Here is a 22,914-nt window from a genome sequence, read left to right on the forward strand (position 1 = left end):
ACCAACTTTATTTCACCAAGACACCAATCTTGGACTCAGGAGCACCAACTCCCAAGGACTTCAATCCTTCCATTACCTGAGACACCATTCCCAAAGACACCTATCCTTCCTACTTCCGAGGCATCAACCCCAAGGACTCCAATCCTTCTTACTTCTGAGGCACCAGCCCCAAGGACTCCTATCCTTCTTGCCTCTGAGGCACCAGCCCCAAGGACTCCAATCCTACTTACTTCTAAGGGACCAGCCTCAAGGCTTCTAACCCAATCTTGTCAAGGTTCATTTGATAGTAATCTTCTGCTCTCAAAACTCTTCTCTGCTAAGTTTTGTCTGTTTACAGCTTCACTATAGTCTCCAAGCTATAATATTAATGACAACTAGTCTTCTTATGAAGGAGTCCTTACAACTCTTCATACTACCCACACAGAGTGTCCAATACCCTTCATGCTCTCTAATAATGTCTTCACACAACTTTAGTCAGTCTACTGTTAGCTGCGCTAAGCTCTACATAAAGAACAACTTCCTATTCAAGCTTATGTTCTCTGCTGGCTACTTCTCCCCTTCGGATGTCTACTGTCCTATTGGCCCTTCAACCCTCTTTCTATTCTATTGGATCCTCTCACTGCCTCTGTCTCCTCCAGCTTATTTCCACAGTGTTCAGTAGCCTTCAACCACACTCAACCACGTTCCTATTCTCTGTTTTACCTGTTTTATTTGTTCCTCATGCCTCTATTTATCGGTTTCCTCTCTTCACTCACCCTTTGGCTTTCTCCTCGATCTTTGTGGTTTCCTCTATCTCTTCATTCTTGCAAGACACATTGATTCAATGGTGAGGACCGAGTCATATGCAGAGGACACATATTCAAAAAAATTGTAACAATGCTCTCATTTTTTAATGATGCTAGGCATACACAGAGTCGGCATAGTTTAACGGACAGCCACGTCCCAATCGCAATCGCAATCGGCTTAATTAAGCCTCCTGAACTATCGGGAGCATTATTGTATTGCATTTCTTCCTCAAAAACCCCCGTGCATAGAAAATATCAGATACACAGGAAAATCATAAAAAACACGAGCAAAACACTAAGGGCAGACTTCAATTTTAATTCACCCACAACTATTCCTGTATCGGATCCACAATGTATGTCGAAATTGATGCTCAAGGCTTCTAGGAGTTCTTTATATAGTGACCCCATGACATCACCGATGGTCAATGGGCCGATCCTCTTACGGACACGATATAATAAGAGGGTGTTATATAATAGGACCATCGGGTCCGCTCACATTATCGCAATCGCCACTTTCAGAGGTTCCTCTATAAGTCAAGCCTAAAACATTGCCGATGGCTAATGGCCTATACCGGATGTGATATTATATTAAACTATTTATAATAGGTCTGTTGGGTCCACAGTTCTATCGCAATCAGCGCTTCCATGTGGCAAGGCTTTACGGCTTGCGATATAGCAACGAACGCGATATTACAATAGGCACGATATAATATGGCTGTGGGTCTGCATGTATTATAGTAATCGGAGGTTTTAGGGGTGACACTTAATAGAACCCGCTGATATAATATAATTCTCTGCCATCGATAGTGTATTTTTAATCTATATGTTTTGGCCTCTGCTTGTGCCTCCGATAGTGTTAAGCGCATATATGTATGGTTTTTGGCATCGTATGTATGTTTATGCTGCAGATAGTGTTAAAGCACATATATATGGGTTTTTGGCCTCCATTTGCGTTAAATGGATATATATATATATTGTTTTGTTCTCCGATAATGTATTCTGCGCATACATATATAAACTCTGCCTTTTCTGCTCCAATAATGTATTTGCATATGTGTCTAAGTCTTCCACTGTTATACTCCTCTGGTAGGCTCTGTTTATGCTCCTCTAGTATGGATCTATTAAACGCTTATATATGGCATATATATATGGCTCCTCTGTAGCTCTGATAGCTTTGTTTGCTGCCTCCCATGGCTCTATTCTTTTTTGGCATATATATATTGCATATATATATATATGGCTCCTCCTGTAGCTCCTCTTGCTCCAATGTGGCTAAGAGCTCCTTCCATATATGAATGCCTCTATTGCTCTGATATCCTGTGATATGCTTTGATCTTCCTCCTTTGGTAACTCCTCTTGCTTATGGCTTGGGTATCCTCATGGCCTTGCTCCTGTCTCTTCACGGATTTTCTCTGCTTCCCCTTGGCTTCATATCATTGCCATATTGACATCAATGACAACCTAGGTCAACATAGGCATATACTACACTCAATCTCCCTTCGCAAGATATATGTTTGAGGATGTGATAAGCCACCTCATCCTAGAGGTAAGGTAGGTTTTCTCTTCTTAGTCCATTCCTATATTCTATGCGATTCTCTTTCTGAATGAAGAAGTTATTCCTAACTGTAACACTTACTTCCTTCTCCTCCTTGCTCCATCAAACCCCTAAGGGTAAGGTGGTCACTCTACTAATGATTTCAAGACTTAAGGAGATGGCCAATCCTCTAAAAATAGTTGTGGCACTATCTTCCCCTTGAGGATGTAGTGCCATGGAAAATTCATGAGTGATATCATCATCATAATCTTTTCACATTTCAAAGAAACCCAACCATTGATGCTTTCTAAAAAATTTCACTACATGATGGTTTTGGTGAATTATCTTGGTATTTGTCTATTCTCTTATATTAAATCCTCCCCCCATTTATTCTACTACCCCTTCTTGGTATTAATTAGGTGTGGAATTCAATTTTCTTCAGAGCAATCTTAGTCGTAAAAACAATGTTAAACCTCTGTCTTATTATTGAGTTAGAAGGATGCTAGAATTTATATATATATATATATATATATATATATATATATATATATATATATATATATATATATAGATATATATAAAATCTTTTTCTCTACCCCTATATTTCCTTTACACACAACAATTTCCAAAAGACCTACTTCTGAATTGTATATTACACGTTACCAACTTTAGGAAAAATTTCTCATGTAATTGTATGGAAATCAAGGAGGGAGGAAACCACTTACTCCTTTTCAAAATAGCTTTATATGTACACGAGGGTTGAAGATAATTTAGGATCACTATGGTTCCCTTTCACCCATAAATTCCCTCCCGCAGCTCCTTCTCATCCCTCATGTAGCAGTTCAGGCCCTCCTATAGATTCCTCCTATAGCACCTTCAAGAAAAGTTTGAAACAACTCGGTGGAACCCTAGGCAATCTGATAGTAATAGCTAGACCTTCCTCTAATTGCTTTCTTGAAATGAGAAATGGTGCAAATGGGGTTGAGCCTAGTACATAATAATCCCTTTGTGGTAAAGGCTCAAAGTACTTTGGTTACATGGCACATACACGAGTTTCCGTTTTTGAACAATTGTCCCCACTACTTGCAATCATTACCCCTCTTGCTCGTGATTATCACCTCACCCCTTGTAAGAACCATCCCATTTGATTTGACATATCCATGTTGTACGGGTGACTTAATATGAACTTTAGTTAATTAACCAAGGGTGGTGAAGTTCAGTGCCCACCTCTATCCTACTAAAACTCCTTTCTCGACCATTAACACATTTTAGCATTTTATGCATAGGAAAGAGGTGATGGTTATTATACCTGAGCCTAACTATGGATCAAATTGCTAGATATGGTTGAATGCTAGATTTGGGCCTTATTACATCATGATCTTGAGGGAGATGATTTCCTTGGCTTGTTTTTGTTTAGGCCTTCATACCTTGATGATTTTTTGATTGATAACCTTGTTGTGTGTACAAGTGCCTCCCTGTGACCAAGATGCTACTGGTGGAGTAGATGACCTACTTCCTAAGGATGATGTTCCTCGTCTCTGTTGTAGAAAGGACTCCATGATTCTCTTTGTGGCTGAAAAAATTTCAAGGAGTTCTTTTGTGACTATATAGGTTGCTACAACAGAAGTCTCCTTCCTATAGGAGTCACTTAATCCTCCTACATTTTGCATACTAGGTTTATGGGAAAGTGATGAAAGGCATGAGAACAAGATTAGGATCATGAGGGAGTGGTGTTGGTGATAGAAGAATAGAAAAGAGGGTTTTGCTATCTTTTTTTAGATTCATGATGGAGTGGAATTTTTGAGAAATTTTTTGGTTAGATAGAGTGGATGGGTGATGGGGTGGACATTGGACAAACCCTCATAGCCTTTCCTAAAGATAACATGACCTTATGGTTTATTTTTCCCATTGGATCCTCCTCCTGTAGCCTTGTAGGCTCGTTACGTAGCATTACAGGACCTCCTGTAGCATCACAGTTTCCTCCTATAGCATCATAGCGAGGAGGAAAAATTGGAATATTTTGATGATTGGATGATGGAGAGAGGTGGGGATATGAATGGAGAGTGTGGAAATGAAATGTATAGGTGAAGGAATGGAGGAATACACTTGTAGATTCTACTCTATAACCATGATTTTGTCACTATTTGGAGTCCTGCAAAAAGGAAATGTTAGCAGAAGTGGTGTAAGAACTCATTCCTTATATTTCTCTTTTTCTCTTTTGTTTTTGTTTTTATACAAGAAGACTACCTATGTAGAAGTTTTCAATCTGCATCCCTGCCCTAGGTGCCTCAAAGAATGTTTTCACCTGGGGATATTTTATTTTTCTTTTTCCCCCTTTTTTCTCCTGGGCTGCCGTAGAGAGGTTTTCAGATCGGGAGTTGACATCAGATGCCTTATGGAGGTTTTCATATAGGCCCTCTTATTATTTATTTTTTAGAAATTTGGTTGACTGGGGGCTATCAGCCTCCCAATCACATTTAACTCTCTGCTGACTGAACTGACAAATTATTCCTTAGACAAAGGTTTCTTGTACAACTTCAACCCATGACCATTGACAAGTACATGAATCCCTTCCTCATCAATTGTTCTTATTTGGACAGACCCATGCTCATGACACTTCTCTACCAGATAGGGACCCAACCATCTTGGCATTAACTTCCCCATAAAATCCTTAATTATGGAATCATACATCAGGGCCCAATCTCCTTCTTGAAAATTCCTTTCCGTGATGTGCTTATCATGCCAAATATTCCTTTGTAGCTAGATTACCTCAGTGTGTAGGAGAACTTGAATTTTGAATTAATCTAGACCATTAATTTGGAGCAACCTTTCTTGTTGTGTTGTAGTGAGATCCAAGTCTAACTAAGCTGCCATCCTCAAGGTGTAGTACTCAAATTGTTAGGTCCCTATACTACTAGTGTATCCCCTTATTGTTATTAGTGAAACCCCCTTATTGTATTATTGTGCCCATATAGTCCCCATGTTGTTATTATTATGCCCCATATAAGCCCACTATTGTTATTGTTGTGCCCCTACAATATTATTGTTATGTAAGCTCTAATTGTATTGGGACCCCTTAGACTCCTATATATGGAAAGGAGGTCTTGTCATTTGTATCATCGATGAATTATTCATTTTTGTAATGTAAAGGAAGTTTCACCCTTGTTGAGGCTGATTTTTAAGTCGTTGATCTATCTTTTCTATCTTTTTGTGAGATGGTTTCATAACATTTGGTATCAGAGTTTTGGATTCTAGGGTTTCACTGCTCCAATCATGTCATCGTGGAATTTTCTCTATAAGGTTTTCTCTACAAAGTTTCTAAAGCTAAAAAAACCCATTTGAATCAAAATAGTTCTGAACCTCCAGTACGGATTTCAGATCTTGTCTCACTATATTTTCAGAGATATGATCTCATGAATATAGGGTTTTTGGAAGCTCTAGAATTCCATCTCAAACAGGCCATCGTGGAATTTTCACTATAATTTTGTTTCTACAAAGGCGCAGACTCTGAAATTATAACCCATTTGAGCTGAAATCTTGGTGAAGCTCGGACCTGAATTTTAGATCTTGTTTCACTATATTTTCGGATATATGGTCCAAGAAATTAAGAGTTTTTTCAAGCTCCCAAATTACATCCCAAAAAGGTGACCTTGGGAAAATCATCATAACATTCTCTCTGAGAATCAGATTAAAATTTTGTAAAAAGTCATAGAAAGAGCACATATGATACTTATATGTGTATCGTTTTCAAGTCCGAAGTTCGTACAAGTTTGCTCTACTGAAAGAGTACATAATCAATTCATCTTGGGAGATTGGGCATAACTCTTTCTCGGATAATCCAATTTTGATCAAACTTGTGGCATTGGAAGAAGGACGCAAATGGCTACCACAGGTAGAAATTATAGATCTTAGAGATTTGAAATTTCAGAGATACAACAAATTCAAGATCGAGATCCTAAAATAAAGAAAAAGAATGGCTCGAATCAAGAAAATAGAAACACCTAGTAATCAAAATTGGATGGATGATTTAAAGAATGCAATCGAAGATAAGATAAATAATTCTATATATGCCACAGAAGCTGATATTGATGGTATGGAAGCATATTGGAATAAAGGCATGGAATATTTGAAGGAAATGGAAGGTTTGAAGAAAGGTGGGACAAAGTTGCTACAAGAAAGGCCTCCTCATGGCGAAAAGTTAGTAGAGGAAACTCATGATGAGAATAAAAGTAATGTTAATCATGATTTCATAGAATCTAACATTGGATTGAAGACCCAACATATTCCAAATATATATATGAGGAAGTTTGATGGCAAGGATCCTGTAACATGGATACTACAGATGGAGAAATATTTTGATCTACATAATGTGCAAAACACACAAAAGGTACATATTGCATCTTTATATTTAGAACCGAATCAGTTTGTATGGTATAGAGAGATTTGTTCTCGTAAACAACTTGTCACCTAGTCAATTTTCACAGAGGAAATGATAGCACATTATGAGGATACAAAGAGAAACACCTTCTTTATCCAATTGATAAATCTCAAACAAAAGGGTTCAATGGCAGAGCACATTGAGGACTTCCAAAAATTGAATATAAGGGTAAATGATATTCTAGAGAAGCATAGGATTGAAGTCTTCATAGGGACTTTAAATGATAATATTCAACATGAGGTTCTCCTTTGGGAACCTGATTCATTAGATAAGGCATACAGGTTGGCAGGAAAAATTGAATGAAAAATCATGGCAACAAGGAAGCCTACCACTCATAACTATAAAGATGGAAATGTTGTTTCTCCTAGACTTTCACCACCTACAAGGTTGACACCAAAAAAATTAGAAGAAGAAAGAGCAATAAAAGGAACAAGAAACATCAAAAGAAGAGGATATACACTAGGAAACAATCCCAGAAAAAGAAGAAATAAATCTAACCATATCTTGTAATGCATTGACAGGAATTACCACTACTCAAACTCTCAAGATAGAAGGGCATATCAAGAAGAAAAAGGTAATAGTGTTGATTGATTCGGGTAGTACCCATAATTTTATTCATTGTAAGATAGCCAAGGAATTGAATTGCTTCATATATCTAGTACCTGAGTGTCAAGTAATGGTTGCAAATGGAGGAACGATAACTTTCTCTGGAAAATGCCATAATATCAAGCTATCCATGGGAAAATATGTCTTGAATAGTCCAATGCTTTCCATTCCAATGGGTTGTGTAGATGTTGTACTAGGAGTCGAATGGATACAATCTTTGGGTACGATAGATTTTAATTTTCAATAACTTTTTTTGAATTTTTTTGGGAAGAAAAGGAAGTTGAATTAAGGGGTATTGCAAGGAAACTAGGAAAGATAATCAACTCTAACAGCATGAAAAATATTCTAAAGAAAGAACAATGGGGCGTAATTGCACAATTATGTTCGCTAGAGGTTCCCACATCGAAATAATCTATTTCTCCAAATCTCCAAAACATTTTGGACAATCATTCCAAGGTATTTCAGACTCCCAAAGGCCTCCCACCTATTCATCATCATGATCATTCTATTCATTTGATTCCAGGAAGTGTTCCCCCAAAACATCACCCCTTACAGATATCGATCTGCTCAAAAGAGTGAAATTGAACCTATGGTTGCAGAAATGCTAGAGGTTGGTATAATTCAACCTAGTCAAAGTTTTTTCTCTGCTCTAGTGGCATTGGTAGACAAGAAGGATGGATCATGGCGCATGTTTCCATATTATAGGGAGCTCAACAAGACTAATATTAAAGATAAATTTCCCATTCGTGTCATTGATGAATTATTGGATGAATTACATGGAGCAATTTACTTTGCTAAGTCAGTCTTCACTCAGGATATCATCAAATTAGAATGAACATTGAAGACATTCCAAAAACAACATTTAGAACTCATGGGGGTCATTATGAATTTTTGTTCATGCCTTTTGGCCTTACCAATGCACCTTCTACATTTCAAGATTTGATGAATTCCATTTTCAAACCCTTCCTTAGAAAATTTGTGTTAGTAATTTTTGATGATATACTAATCTATAACAAGTCTTGGAAGGATCATGTTCAACATGTTGACAAGGTCCAAAAACTATTGGAGGAGAAACAATTATATGAAAAAAGCTCCAAATGTTTCTTTGGAGTACAAGAGGTGGAATATTTGGGTACTCAGTTAGCTTATAGCTCATCTTATCATCCTCACATATAGTGAACAAATGTTTGGAAGGATATCTTCGTTGCTTTGTATTTGATAAACAAACACAATGGGTCAAGTGGTTGCCTCTGGATGAATGGTGGTATAACACTTCCTTCCATACTACAACAAAAATGACCCCATTTATGGGACTTTATGGATATCATCAATCGTCCATCACATCATCTTTAAAAGAAAATTCTAAGGTTCAAGCAGCGGAAGATCGCATCGAGCATCAACAACAAGTTCTCAAACTCTTAAAGGATGACCTCACTTTCACACAAAATAGAATGAAACAATAGGCATATCAACATCGCAGTGAAAGAAGTTTTGATGTAGGTGACTGGGTATTTATATGAGTACAACCATACAAACAAATGTCCCTAAAGAAATCTAAGAAGGATAATAAATTATCACCAAAACATTATGGTATGTACAAGGTGTTACAAAAGATTGGTACTATGGCATACAAATTGGAGCTTCCTGCATCTTCCCGAGTGCACCCAATTTTCCATGTTTCATTCTTAAAGAAGGTTATATGTGAGAAGATCCCATTCCAAACAATATTTCCAGAACTTGACGAGAAAGCAAAAATCATATTGGAATCAGAAGCAGTCACAAAAACAAGAAATTGACAACTACGAAATCGATCAATTTTAGAGTATCTCATCCAGTGGAAGAACTTACCCGCTGAAGATTCCACATGGGAGGATGATAATTTTATACAAAAGCATATGAAACTACTCAAGCATTGAGGACAACACTTTTTTAAGGAGAGGAGCATGTTAGGTCCCTATACTACTAGTGTAACCCCTTATTGTTATTAGTGCAACCCCATTATTGTATTATTGTGCCCATATAGTCCCCATGTTGTTATTATTATGCCCCATAGAAGCCCACTATTGTTATTATTGTGCCCCTACAATATTATTGTTATGTAGGCTCTGATTGTATTGGGACGCCTTAGAATCCTATATATATAAAGGAGGTCTTGTCATTTGTATCATCGAAGAATTGTTCATTTGTGTAATGTAAAGGAGGTTTCCCCCTCGAGGAGGCTAATTTTAAAGTCGTTTATCAATCTTTTCTATCTTTTTGTGAGTTGGTTTGATAACACAAATACAATTGACAACAAGGTCTTCTTCCCATGCACTAGCTCAAATGGAGTGAATCTAGTGGTGGCCTTCCAAGTGGTGTTGTAGGCCCAAGTGGCTTCCATAAGTCTGTCTGTCGAATATTTTCTGTTGCTACTAATAACCTTGGTAACAATGTTTTCCAATGCTCCATTTGTGACTTCAAATTGCCCATTTTCTTTAGGGTGATAGGAAGTAGATGTCCTATGCTTAATGTGGTGCTACTTCATAAGGTCTACAATCAAACATGATGTAAATTGTGCTCCTTGATCAGTGACTATTTCCCTTGGAAAACCAAATTTGTAGAAGATGTTCTCCCTTAAAAATTAAGCCACCTTTTGCTCAATTTCCACCTTTAGTACTTTTTTTTAAGCCCATTTGGTCAAGTAATCAGTGCATACAATGATATACCTTCTTTTACCTGATGGGGGATCAATAGGTATAATGAAATCCATGCCCCAATTTTCAAATGGCTCTAGATTCAATTGAGGTTGTAAGGGGAATTCATCCTGGGCTGTTGCCTTACCCATTCTTTCACACTAGTCACACCTGGTGGTGCACCTCCTTGCATCTTGATGTAAAGTGGGCCAATAATAACCTGATTGTAGAACCTTGAAATGTGTCCTCTTAGTAGCAAAGCGGCCCCCACATGGTCCATCATGGCATGCTGAGAGGATGTCAAAGACCTATTCTTCCCTCACACATATTTTTAGGATCTTATTTGGCCCCAATCTAAAAAGGTTTCCCCCAATCCAAGTGAATGGGGTACGATTCTTGACAATATTGCTTTTCACCCTAGAGGATAGGTTGGGAGGGAACCTCCCAACAACATAATAATTGGCTATATTGACAAACCAAGGAGAAAGGACCAAGATGGAAAATAGATATTCATTTGGAAGTCAATCATATATAATTTCCTCCTTTGGCATGGTTAGTCTTGACAACAAATCTGCAACCACATTCTCTTTCCTTGGTTTATCAACAATAGTCAAATCAAATTGCTGCAATAATAACAACCGTCTAATTATCCTAACATTGACATCACATTTATTCATTAAATACTTAATGGATACATGATTAGTGTGAACCAAAGTTTGATAATGAGTGATATAATGCCTAAACTTGTTCAAAGAATGCACCACAACCAAGATTTCCTTTTTAGTGAAAGTATAATTTAACTTAGCTTTAGGAAGGTTCTTACTGATGAAATAGATAAGACAAGGGAATCTGTCTTCCACTTGTCCTAAGGCAGCCCCTACAACTTTGTTTGAGGCATGTTAAGTTATGGTATGTTCTATGCTTATAACAATTTACTTCTTTTTCTTATTATATTCCACAGATTAGCAATCACATGTACATAAAGTAAAGTGTAGATAGAACATTAAATGATCGACAGAAAACAAGCCAAGACAAGAGACACAAGATGTGGCGGCTAGCCAGGGACAAACCCCACAATGTGTGGGGAAACCCTTTGATCAAATCTTATTTTATCTTCAATAATTCAGCAGAGAGAAATAGTATAACAAATCTGATTTATATCAGCAGTAGCAAACCCTAGATCAGTAGCATCAGCATCAGCAGCTTCATCATCAAACTAGGGCAGACGATATCTCACGAACCGATTGTCGGATCGGCTTGATTCCACCACCAAAAGTTGTGGCTTCTAGAGGAGGTTCAGATGAACCTATAGTATAGTTCAGATAAGGAGATATTCCAATCCATGCAGGTCAAACTTTACATATGTAGTTGCATCTTCAGTTTCGGTAGCTTCTGGCTTCAAACTAGGGCAGTCGATATCTTGCAAACCATCCATCGGATTGATTTGATTCCACCACCAAAAATTGCAGCTTTTAGAGGAGATTTAGATGAACCTACAGTGTAGTTTAGATGAGGAGATCTTCTAGTCCATGTAGGTCAATCTTTACTTCTACAGTTGCAGATTTAGTCTCGGCAGCTTCCGGCTTCAAACTAGGGTAGTCGATATCTTGCAAACTGTCCATTGGATTGACTTGAATCCACCACCAAAAGTTTCGGCTTTCAGAGGAGGTTCAGATGAACCTACAACACAGTTCAGATGAGGAAAAGTCCTCCTATATTTGTACAAAATGTTTGTGTTTGAATAGATGCGACTATTGGGCTTCTGAGCCTACATGATTTGTAGGTCGGCTTGATAATAATTCCATAATCAAAATAAATTCATATCTCCATGAATACTTATCGGAATTGGATGATCTTTATATCAATCCTACACCTATCAATGAGAGTAATCTAATGAACATATTATCAACCATGAATAAGATGACCCACGTGAAGTTTGGCCCTAGTTTCCAATTTTAACACTCCCTCTCAACTAGGGAGAACTTCATTTGCAATTTGTCTCTCGGTCACTACTATTTATCCATCAAATGCATTGCCCTATATAGCTTGAACCTTGCCCTGCTCTGCTTTGTCTTGTTCTGCCTTGTACAGATCTATATTTTTCTGTTCTATTCTGCTCCGCTCTTGCATTTTTCTATTTTGCTCTGCTTTTGTCCGAATTATGAAGAAGAAGAAATGATCGAGGATGTATCATACTGACTCAAAGTCAGTCTCAGAGTATGTACCACTAGTCCCATACCAGTCTCAACGAACCCGAAGTCAGTGTCATAGTGAGTACAACTCCACTTATCCCAGACCATTATCATCCTCCACTAACTCAAGGTCAGTCTCAGAGTGCGTACAACTGGTCCTAGACCCGTCTCAACCGACCCAAAGTCAGCTTCATAGTAGGTACCACTCCTAGCACTGGTCCCAGACCAGTATCGCGGTCTCAGAGAGTGTACCATTGGTCCCATACCAGTCTCAACCGACCCGAAGTCAATGTCATAGTATGTACCTCTCTCATTGGTCCCAGACCAGTACTGTATTGACATGAAGTTAGACTCAGAGTATGTACCACTGGTCCCAGACTAGTCTCAACCAACCCGAAGTGAGTGTCATAGTATGGTACAACTCCTACCACTGGTCCCAGATCAATGGAGGTCATCCTAGCGTAGGGAGTACGATAGATACAACGATGCATCCATCATTACTACTATGGTCCCTAACTTCATTTCCCTACTCATTTATCAGATGAGAGGTACTTCCCATGAGTCCCATACTGCATGGGTAGGATGTCTCGATAGGAGAACTAATCAATCCTGTCCTCATAAGAGAACACATCAATCCTGCTATAATCACCATGGAGAACACATCAATCCAGGCCGCCATGGAGAACACATCAATCCAGGCCTCAGAGGAGAACACATCAATCCAGGCCGCCATGGATAACACATCAATCTAGGCCTCATAGGAGAACACATCAATCCTGCTACAATCACCATGGAGAACACATCAATCCAGGCCTCACAAGAGAACACATCAATCCAGGCCTCATAGGAGAATACATCAATGCCACTACACAAGAGAGTGAATCATCTTGTCCCATAAGAGAGCAAATCATCTTGTTCCAGTGTGCACCACGAGGAGAGGGTGAGTCACCCTGTGGTCGTATGTTGCTCCAGTAAGAACCGCAAGCCTTCAGAGCTCCTAGAGCTCAATGTATGCAACATGCAAGACCCTTGTACAAGGGTTTCTTGACGACTCCAAATCATTTGGGAAAATCACAGATTAGATGTTTCCTTGGGGATTTGACAAGGTGTATCGACCTTTACATCATCTTAATGCGATGGAGCCTCCTTGCTCATTGACTTACCATATCCCAGATGATACCTATTTTCTGGAGAAATCGACAAATACGTGGTTCCTCAGTAATTGAATCCCACCTTTGGTTATTATAGAAAATCACAGTGGTATGTGTTCAAACATCTCACTGAAGAGCTTCCCCAACCATGCAGCTTCATACGAGATCATACTTGTAGATATGTATCTGGTCTCGGCAATGCTTATGGCTACTAACTTCTGCTTCCTTCTCATCCATTATATTGAAGCAGAATCCAAAGAGAAATAGCACTAAAAGTGCTCCAATGATCCTCCACACTACTTGCCTAATTAACATTCGAATAATCATGCAGTTTCAAATTTACGGTAGTGTATCTCAATCCATGAGAGATTGTGTCGTGAAGAAATCTCAGAAGATTCTTGCACCAATCTAGTGAGGCTCAACCAAATATGAGCTCACAATGCTAACTGCAAAACATATGTTTAGACGTAGGTTCACCAAGAACATCAACGTGAATGAGTTTTTGAAACTTAGAGGCATTTCCCAAATCTAGTCCGACATCACTACCATATAACTTCTGAAAGTTAGGATCCTTGAGGTAGTCACAGGCTTGCAGTCCATCATGCCAAATCTTTCCAATATATTTACCACATATTTTCCTTGAGATAGGAAAATTTCCCTTGGCTTCTGCCACACTTCAAGTCCTTGGTCCTTCATTTCAAATCTAGAAGCCAACTCCCTCTTACATTTGTGAATGAGAGGGTATGCACCTATTAGAAAGAGGTCATCCACATACAACATCAGTATGAGAGGTTTACCATCATCAACCTTAAAGTAAAGGTTAGGATCGGCTTCACTAATAGTGAATCCCAGCTTCATCAAATAGTTGTCGATCCTCTCATACCATTCTAGGGGTGCTTACGTCAGCCCATAGAGAGCCTTCTTCAACCTGCATACATGATATTTTCGATCATAAATCTCAAATCCTTCGGGTTGCTCCACTTATACCTCTTCTTTGATCGAGCCGTGAAAGAATGCGGTCTTGACATCCATATGATGTAGGTTCCATCCTTGTGAAGCCACAAGGGCTATGATCAAGTAGATGGTCGTATATCTGGTAATAGGTGCAAATATCACATCATAGTCTATACCTTCCTTCTGGGAGAAACCATGAGCAACAAAACGAGCCTTATAATTTTTCGTACTTCTGTCTGCTGCATGCTTTATCTTGTATAGCCATTTTGATGTGACAACTGTCTTGTCTTGGTGTCTGGGAACTACTTCCCAGACATCATTCTTCATAATAGACTCATATTCTTCGGTCATAGAATCCTTCCTTACTTGATGCTTGATGGCATCTGAGAATGATGAAGGCTCATTTTGTATGATCGTGCTCATGATGGTCAGGTATCCCTGATACCTATTAGGCTTCTTATTTTCACGAAAGGTTTCTCGGGGTGCAGCATGTCCTTCAGCATCATCAAGTATCCCCCTAAGCCATGAATGCCTCTTCCTAGAAGAAGAAGGATCAGGTGGATAAATAGGATCCATCGGTTCTTCCACATCAGGCATTGTTACAGCATCTACCCATAGAGACAACTTCCACAACCATACGGTGCCACACCATTCTACTCTGGAGTAAGTGGTGTAGTAGTCTCCCTCTTAATGCCAACCTCAGGTATGCTTGAGTGAACCAACTATAATATATCGGAGGTCTTGCTTTGGCTTGAGGGGATTGGTTCCCTTTTGAGCTTTCCTTCGGCACATCCTAGACCTACACCTTCTTTCTCTACTCGGAATTTGGGCATCCCTATCACCATTTATCTTACACTGAGTAGAGCTTTATAATGAAGGTGGGCAAAACTCCGATGCCAAAGTTCGGACTAAAGAGATGTGTCATAAGACATGAAACCTAGCGGACTTCCATTGACCTGATATAATGAATCAACACGAAACCCAAGAGTAAAGGCATCTTTTACATTATTTTTCCATATACGTACCTCACCATCGCTGAAGGTTACCTTGTAGCCTTTGTCTTCCATTGCCGAGATGGACACCAGGTTCTTTCGGAGGTTAGGTGCATTTAATACATTCTGGAATTTCTAGCCTTCTTCAATGGTAGTCCTCTTCCTTGATTTCCAACATTCCTCTTACCTTTGCTATTGAATTTTCCATCCCTTCGATTACCATGAGAGGGATTTTGATCATCGTCATAGTGTGAGTCCTTTCTATCAGGGCACTCCCTTGCATAGTGATCTGCTTTATCGCAAATGTAACATCATCCTTTTCTTCCACCCTTAGGTCCAACCTTTCCGTTTGATTTAGTCCTGGAATTATTTCTTTTCTTAGCATGAGAAGAAAAAGCAGCAGGAGGACCTTTGGGAAAGGGCATTTCTTGCTCTTCTACCCTTGTTTCTTCTTGAATGCATCTAGCCATTAATTTTTCGAAACCAAGAATTACATTATTGTTCAGAAGAGTAGTCCTGAACACTTACCATTTGGATGGTAATACTCCAAGAGTTTTGAATGCCATTTCTTTGTCAGTAATATTCTCCCCAATAGGTAGGAGATCATTCTTGATCTCGGTGATTCATAAGAAGTATGCTTACATACTCTCATTTTTACCCTTCTTGATTTCCCTCAGCTTATTTCTAAGAAACAAAACTTGATTTGCATCTTAACTTTAAATAAACTCACCAGTCTATTGTAGATTTCCTTGGAGGTGTCCAGTTCAAAGATGTAGGCCACCAAGTGCTTGTCGATAGAGTCCCGTATGATCTTCTTCGCTTTAATTTCTCCATTCTTCCATTTTTTCCTGGTAGCAGGAGGTGCATTTGATGGAGGCTCAATAATATTGCCTCTCGCATGATCCAACACTCCTTGATCCTCAAGGGTTAGGTTGATAGACATATTCCATCCGTGATAGTCAACTTTCTCATGGAGCTTGTCTACGGTAGGAAAGAGTGTTGAGGACCCCATCGTTCTTTTAGGATAGCCTTGCCAATATTCTCTTCAGTGATTGCTCTTGCTCTTGCTTGGGCTTTGTCTTCACCTTAGCTCTGATACCATGTTAAGTTATGGTATGTTCTATGCTTATAAAAATTTACTTCTTTTTCTTATTATATTCCACAGATTAGAAATCACATGTACATAAAGTAAAGTGCAGATAGAACATTAAACGATCGACAGAAAACAAGCCAAGACAAGAGACACAAGATGTGGCGGCTAGCCAGGGACAAACCCCATAATGTGTGGGGAAACCCTTTGATCAAATATTCTTTTATATTCAATAATTCAGTGGAGAGAAATAGTACAATAAATCTGATTTATTTCAGCAGTAGAAAACCCTAAGTCAGCAGCATCAGCATCAACGGCTTCATCATCAAACTATGGCAGACAATATCTCACAAACCGACCGTCGGATCGGCTTGATTCCACCACCAAAAGTTGCAGCTTTCAGAGGAGGTTTAGATGAACCTACAATGTAGTTCAGATGAGGAGATCTTCTAGTCCACGTAGGTCAAACTTTACTTCTGCAGTTGCAGCTTCAGTTTTGACTGCTTCCGGCTTCAAACTAGGGTAGTCGATATCTTACAAATCGTCAGTCGGATTGACTTGATTCCACCACCAAGAGTTGTAGCTTTTAGAGGAGGTTCAGATGAACCTATAATGCCATTCAGATGAGGATATCTTCTAGTCCACGTAGGTCAAACTTTACTTCTGCAGTTGCAACTTCAGTTTCGGCAGCTTTCGGCTTCAACTTAGGGTAGTTGATATCTTGCAAACCATCCGTCGAATTGACTTGATTCCACCACAAAAAGTTGCGGCTTTCAAAGGAGGTTTAGATGAACCTACAACATAGTTCAGATGAGGAAAATTACTCCTATATTTATACATAACTTTGGTGTTTGAATAGATGTGACTGTTGGGCTTCTGAGCCTACATGAGTTGTAGGTCGGCTTGATAATAATTCCATAATCAAAATAAATTCATATCTCCATGAATACTTATCGGAATCAGATGATATTTATATCAATCCTACACCTCTCGATGAGAGGAATCTAATGAACATATTACCAGCCATGAGTAAGATGACCCACATGAAGTTTGGCCCTATTTTCCAATTTTAACAAGGCACCTATGTGTATATGGAAAGGTAATGCCTAGTTGGCCCCCCGAGGGATGGGTGAAGTGGTCAACTTTTCCTTTAGTATTTCAAAGGCTTCTCCATAGTTGTTTGTCCAAAAAAATTTGAATATTTAGCTATCAGTCCAAACAAGGATGAAGCTAGTTTGCTAAAATCTTTTATGAACCTTCTATGATACCCAACTAATCCAAGGAACCTCCAAAGATATCTTTTCTTTTGAGGGATAGGTACCCTTTTGATGATGGTAATCTTGTATTCCTTCCTTGGATATGGAATGGCCAAGGATAGTCACTGCATTCATAAAAAAAACACATTTCTCAGGGCTCAATGAGAGATTCATTTCAATACATTTCTTCAATACTTTGCACAGAATGGAGAGAGCTTCCTGGAAGTCACATCCATAAGGAGTGTAATCATCCATGTATATGTCAATAGAGTGGTGGGCCCCAGTATTGCAGCAATAATGCTACAACTCCTGGAACTCCCTTCTTTAATTTTATCAACCCTGTAGTTCGTAACAATCTTGGAAGCGACGGTGCTGTATGCACAAGTACTAGCTCTTGCCACAGCTGTCACTTGGTCAGCTGGCACAAGTCCACTAGGAGCTTAAGCTAACTTCTATGAGCTCTTAGAAGAAGCTTTTTAACTGATGGATGGAAGCTAACTCAAAGGAGGCTAATCTACTTGCGGAAAGAAACTGAAAGCCAAAAAGAAATGCAAACCCTAAGAAACCCTAATTCTACCAGCTAGTCCTACTGACGCAAAGGAGAGCATGCAAACTACTCACAGAGATTCCATTACTTCTATGAAGGTAAAATACATGTGTCTAGACTACCTCTATCTGAAGACAACATCTTTTTGTATTTTTGAATAAGTTGTTAGAGTTATCATGCATGTGCTTTTAACTGGCTTTTCACTGTACAGGGGTGGATCAAGGAGGAGAAATGATTGGAAAAGGTTGGGATGGTACAAAGAGGGCCTAAGGGGTCCCTAACACCTTTCCAGAGAGTTTCACAGAGTTTGGCTATCAAGAAACCTCATTCGTGAGCTTCTACAGGAAGTCTGTAGGGGTTCTACAGGATGTTTACGATTTCTACAGGATGTTTTGTAATTTTTCTACAGGATGTTTAAAAATTGGATTTTGGAGGATGGGTGAGTGAGGTAAGGTGCATGAATGGATAGGGAGGTAGGGTAGGGGCCTAAAATGACCCAAGGACTGATGGATAGAGTTGAGGAGAAGGTGTAGATGGCTGGACTTGTTCCAAGAAGACTGAAGTAATGCTGCACAAAAGGTAGGGTTATGAGGGCAATATGGCAACGTGAGGCAAGAAACCAAGTTAGGAGATGGAGAAGATGGGTTTGAGAGAGTCTAGGTAGACAGAGAAGTGGTACAGGTGCTCTGCAATTTGTGTTTCCAACTGAACCAACAAAGACATGCAAGAAAACAAAGATCTAGTTATGCTACCCTAATATGATCTAGCTAACAGTAACAAGAATGGACAACAGCTTTATTTGCGAGGAAACCATGTATATTAACTATGCAATGAAGCATTCAAAGATCTGAACATGTAACCAACTTCTGCAAATGAAAACCAAACACTAATGATTGCATGGCAAAGCAAAGTCAATGTTTTTGTGGGCAGCAAAGTCATCCTAGTCACAGCTCCTGATCCCACTGAGGGAGAGGTGAAACCACAGATCTTTGCTGGCCCTTTTCTTGAAGCTTTTTATGTTAACAACCTATCAACTAAATCTGAGCATGAAAAGCTATTTTACTCATAAAAAAACAAACTAATTAACAAAACAAGATTTAGATCTAAATAGCAGATTTTATTCTAAGAATGCAGCAAAAACACATAAAGATAATCAAAGGAGATATTGGGCACTTGAGATGGGCCAAACCCCAAGAGCTACAGCCTCCTAAGAGAGATTTAGAGCTGGTGCAAAGCTGGATTCATCTTTATTGAGCAAGAAAAGAAGAGTTACATCAAAACTGTCCACAAACGGGAAGCTTGAAAATGTGCTGAAATGCAAAGCTAATCTACTGACTAAACTCGAACTACAAGCTAGCTAACTTCTACCTACAAAGTGACTAACTACTGGCTACAAAATGACTAACCACTAGCTAACCAAAATGAGGCCCTAAGCCTTCTTATTTATACAAATTGAGGACCCCAACAGTCCTCCTAAACTTTAGGGACTCGGCTGCCCAAAACTTGTAGTTAACAGCAGTCCTACTTGACTTGCTTGGCTGCCCTTGTGCTAATTGATTTGGTGGCCCTTGAACTCCGAGCTGATGGTGGAGAATTCGAGGTAAGGGCCCATAAATGAATGGGGCACCTTCCTACAAATCCTCTCCCTTGTTCTCCCACGAATTTGGTTGCCAAGTGCTCATTAAGACCTTCAATTTTGTCTCCAAATTGACCAAAAAGGCTACACAAAGCACCCATTAGACTTGTTGGCATAATGACTAACCCAATTCACTATATTAGCATAAATATAATCAAAAGCATGCAATAAACTAATGAGAATGGTGGATTAAGTCGAATTAGGAGGTTCAATGAGCCCAAATAATCATCCATTTTTGGGGCTCATCATCACCCCCCTACTGAAAGTGTTGTTCATCCTCTGAGCAACCAATCTATCTCCTCATCTTTGATGGCCCTGGTAGCCTCCCTGTCATCCCAAGCTTCTGAAGTGATTTCCTCTTCTCGGTTATGAAACCATGCTTTTCTCTCTGCTTCTTCCCACTGCCTGCTTCTTTTCCTAGAGAATTCTCAGCCTTGGTATGATTGTGCGAGTATATTCAATCATATGAAAGGAGATGAAACCAGTAGACGATGGAAGAAAATAGTGGTTGCATGCCTCCTCAACTGACCTCAAGCTTCAAATCCCTCTTCATAATCAATTCTGGCCTGCCCAACGGCTCTACAGGATGTTTCTGGTAAAAATACAGAACTTCCTGTAGAAAGTCCTGTAGCTTCCTGTAGAACAGTTTTCTGACTTCCTGTAGAAACTGTTTTGGTCTGTTTCGCTGGATGTGGCTTTCCTTTAATTTCTGTTTGGTTGCCTTGGTTGTGCCCTCCTTTGTTTGGACTTTTTCAGTCCTCTCTGCTCCATCCTCAAGTATCAAACTTGAAAATTTGAGAAATGTATGCAAATTTGACTCCATTTCAGCTACCTGTTCGTCAAGGTAAATTAAGAAGCTCTGATATGAGTCAATCCCTTTGAAAATTGCATGGAAGTAATCATCTTCGATCTTCTCTCTTTTTGCCAAAAGGCCCTTGGTGTCTACTTTCTGATTTATCTTGTTGCCGTTTTCACCAGCATCATTTACAACAGTTCTTAGAACTTCATCCATATTAGTATCCTTGCTGCCTGGATCCAAACTGAAATGTTCTACTAATTTTTTTCTGGCACAAGATGCAACTTCTTTGGAAGAGACAACTCTGACTGGTCCCTCAGTCTCTTTTTCAATATCCATGTCAAAACGTGTAGACATTATGGTTTTAATTAATTGGGTTTCCTTTACTGAGATTGCCTCACCAAGCTTTGTCGAAAGCTCATCAAGAAGCTCGACACAGTTTTTACAATTCTCCAAAGCTTGTAGCACTTTATTTTTTCCAGAAGCATTTCTCTTGCAGAAGATTCCTTTCCAGCATTTACACTAGCAGCAGCCTGGAGTTTAAGTTTGCCCACAGCTTCTGTTAACCTCATAAATCAAGATCTTGCACGGTTTTCTCTTTCAGAACTGCAAACTTGATGAAGAAAAGTCCAAGCTTCTCTGCTTCGAAAGGATATGCCATACTTCCTATAGAACTTCTTCTTGTAGAACTCTGGTCGGCTTCTGTAGGATGTCTCTGCACCTTTGAATGATCTTGGTATGCGGGAGAATTTTGAACAAGCCGAAAAACTTGGCGAAGGACGTCGGTTTAATAGAATTCAGAGGCAGAGGATTCAGCCGAAGAGGTTTGCAAGTGTAAATGAATAGCAGTTAACGTGAGTCTTCAGCCGAGCATTCCTTTAATTACTGCGTGATTTGTGGTGAGGTGGCAGAGACGTGCGCTGGCCCATGCAAACTGCAATGCTATCATGAACTGCATGTTCTATTTATTAACTGTATGTTTTCTTCTTGATCAGTTGCACTGGAGTTCAAATGGCTAACACTCCCTGTTTTTTCTTCTTTTTTCACGCGAGTTGTCTAACACATACATTGCATGATTCCTGGCTGATTGATAGAGAATTGGACAAGGAACTATCGGCTTAATCTTGCTATATTCGTGGCTCAATTCCACCATTCCATTCATTCATGCAGTTTTTAAATTAGATTTGTGCAATAGAAGAACGAGTTTTAGTCACGTAGCTAAAGTCAAATGGCTGCTGGGAGGTGCTGTGGCTAGTCATTGCTGCATGCACTGATTTCTTTGGTTGCATGACAGCTTGGCTGATGATTTTTTGTTGTTTTCCTTGTGCAGGTGTCCTCTAGCCGAATGCATGCTGCAAGAGTTCATTTCCACGCTCAGATCTGCACCCTCAAGCTGCTGCCACTGAATTTTCACAGGACCGAAACTTGTTTTCTCCATTGCTCCCAAACGATAGATCATATCAATCTGAAAATTGCTGAGCATGTTCCTATCATCATGATGCACGTCTCATAGAAAAATCGTGATCAATGGATGCACAGATTTCGAGAAAAATGGAAAATGGCTGAAGATTTCAGAGATCAATTTCTCAGAAACCGTGCATCGGAATTGGCTAAAACTGCTTGGGTAGGTTACTATCACCCATATGCATCTCCCCATGAAACAGGTTTTTAAACGGATGCACGGATATGGAGAAAATGCAAAAATGGCTGATGGTGATGGAGGCTGATTTCTTGGAAACCGTGCATCGGAATTGGCTGACACTGCTCAAGCATGTTGCCATCACCCCTGTATGATTCCCTGTAAAATGGTTTTTCAAATGGATGTATGGATTTCAAGTTAGGGCAAAAACAAATTCTGTTCTAGGTATTTTTGCTTCAAGGCATTCTGCAGTTTTGTTGCATGGTAAGAAAAACTGATCTTGGGTTGTGATGCAGGCATGGAGATGATGGAGGAGGAGTTTGAAAAGTGCAGGAGGACTTCTAAACCCTTGAGGAAGCTACCATGTTTGCCAAACCACATTTTTGAAATCCATTTCTAGCTTCCTACAATTTCTATAGGAACTTCCTGTAGAAGCACAATGAAGAAGCACAATGAGGTGGAAAAGATGATGGAAAAGGGTGAGGAATGGGAACATGGATGCTTGCAGGCATAACCAATGGATTCCAAGCTTTAGATCCCCTTCCAAAATCAAATCTGGCTCACTTGAAGGTTCTATAGGATGTTTCCTGTAGAAATATAGAGCTTCCTCTAGAAGGCACAAAAAC

General features: G+C 39.4%; 1 pseudogene; it reads right to left on the minus strand.

Moving 5' to 3' along the window:
* LOC149183342 (uncharacterized) overlaps nucleotides 1-21,221 on the minus strand; it is a 144,825-nt pseudogene extending 123,604 nt beyond the window's left edge.
* Nucleotides 21,222-22,914: the final 1,693 nt, after the last annotated feature.

This window comes from Pinus tabuliformis, chromosome 3_2 (assembly GCF_031772625.1).
Source record: "Pinus tabuliformis cultivar Carrire ecotype Pingquan chromosome 3_2, CPIR1, whole genome shotgun sequence".
Classification (NCBI taxonomy): Eukaryota; Viridiplantae; Streptophyta; class Pinopsida; order Pinales; family Pinaceae; genus Pinus; species Pinus tabuliformis.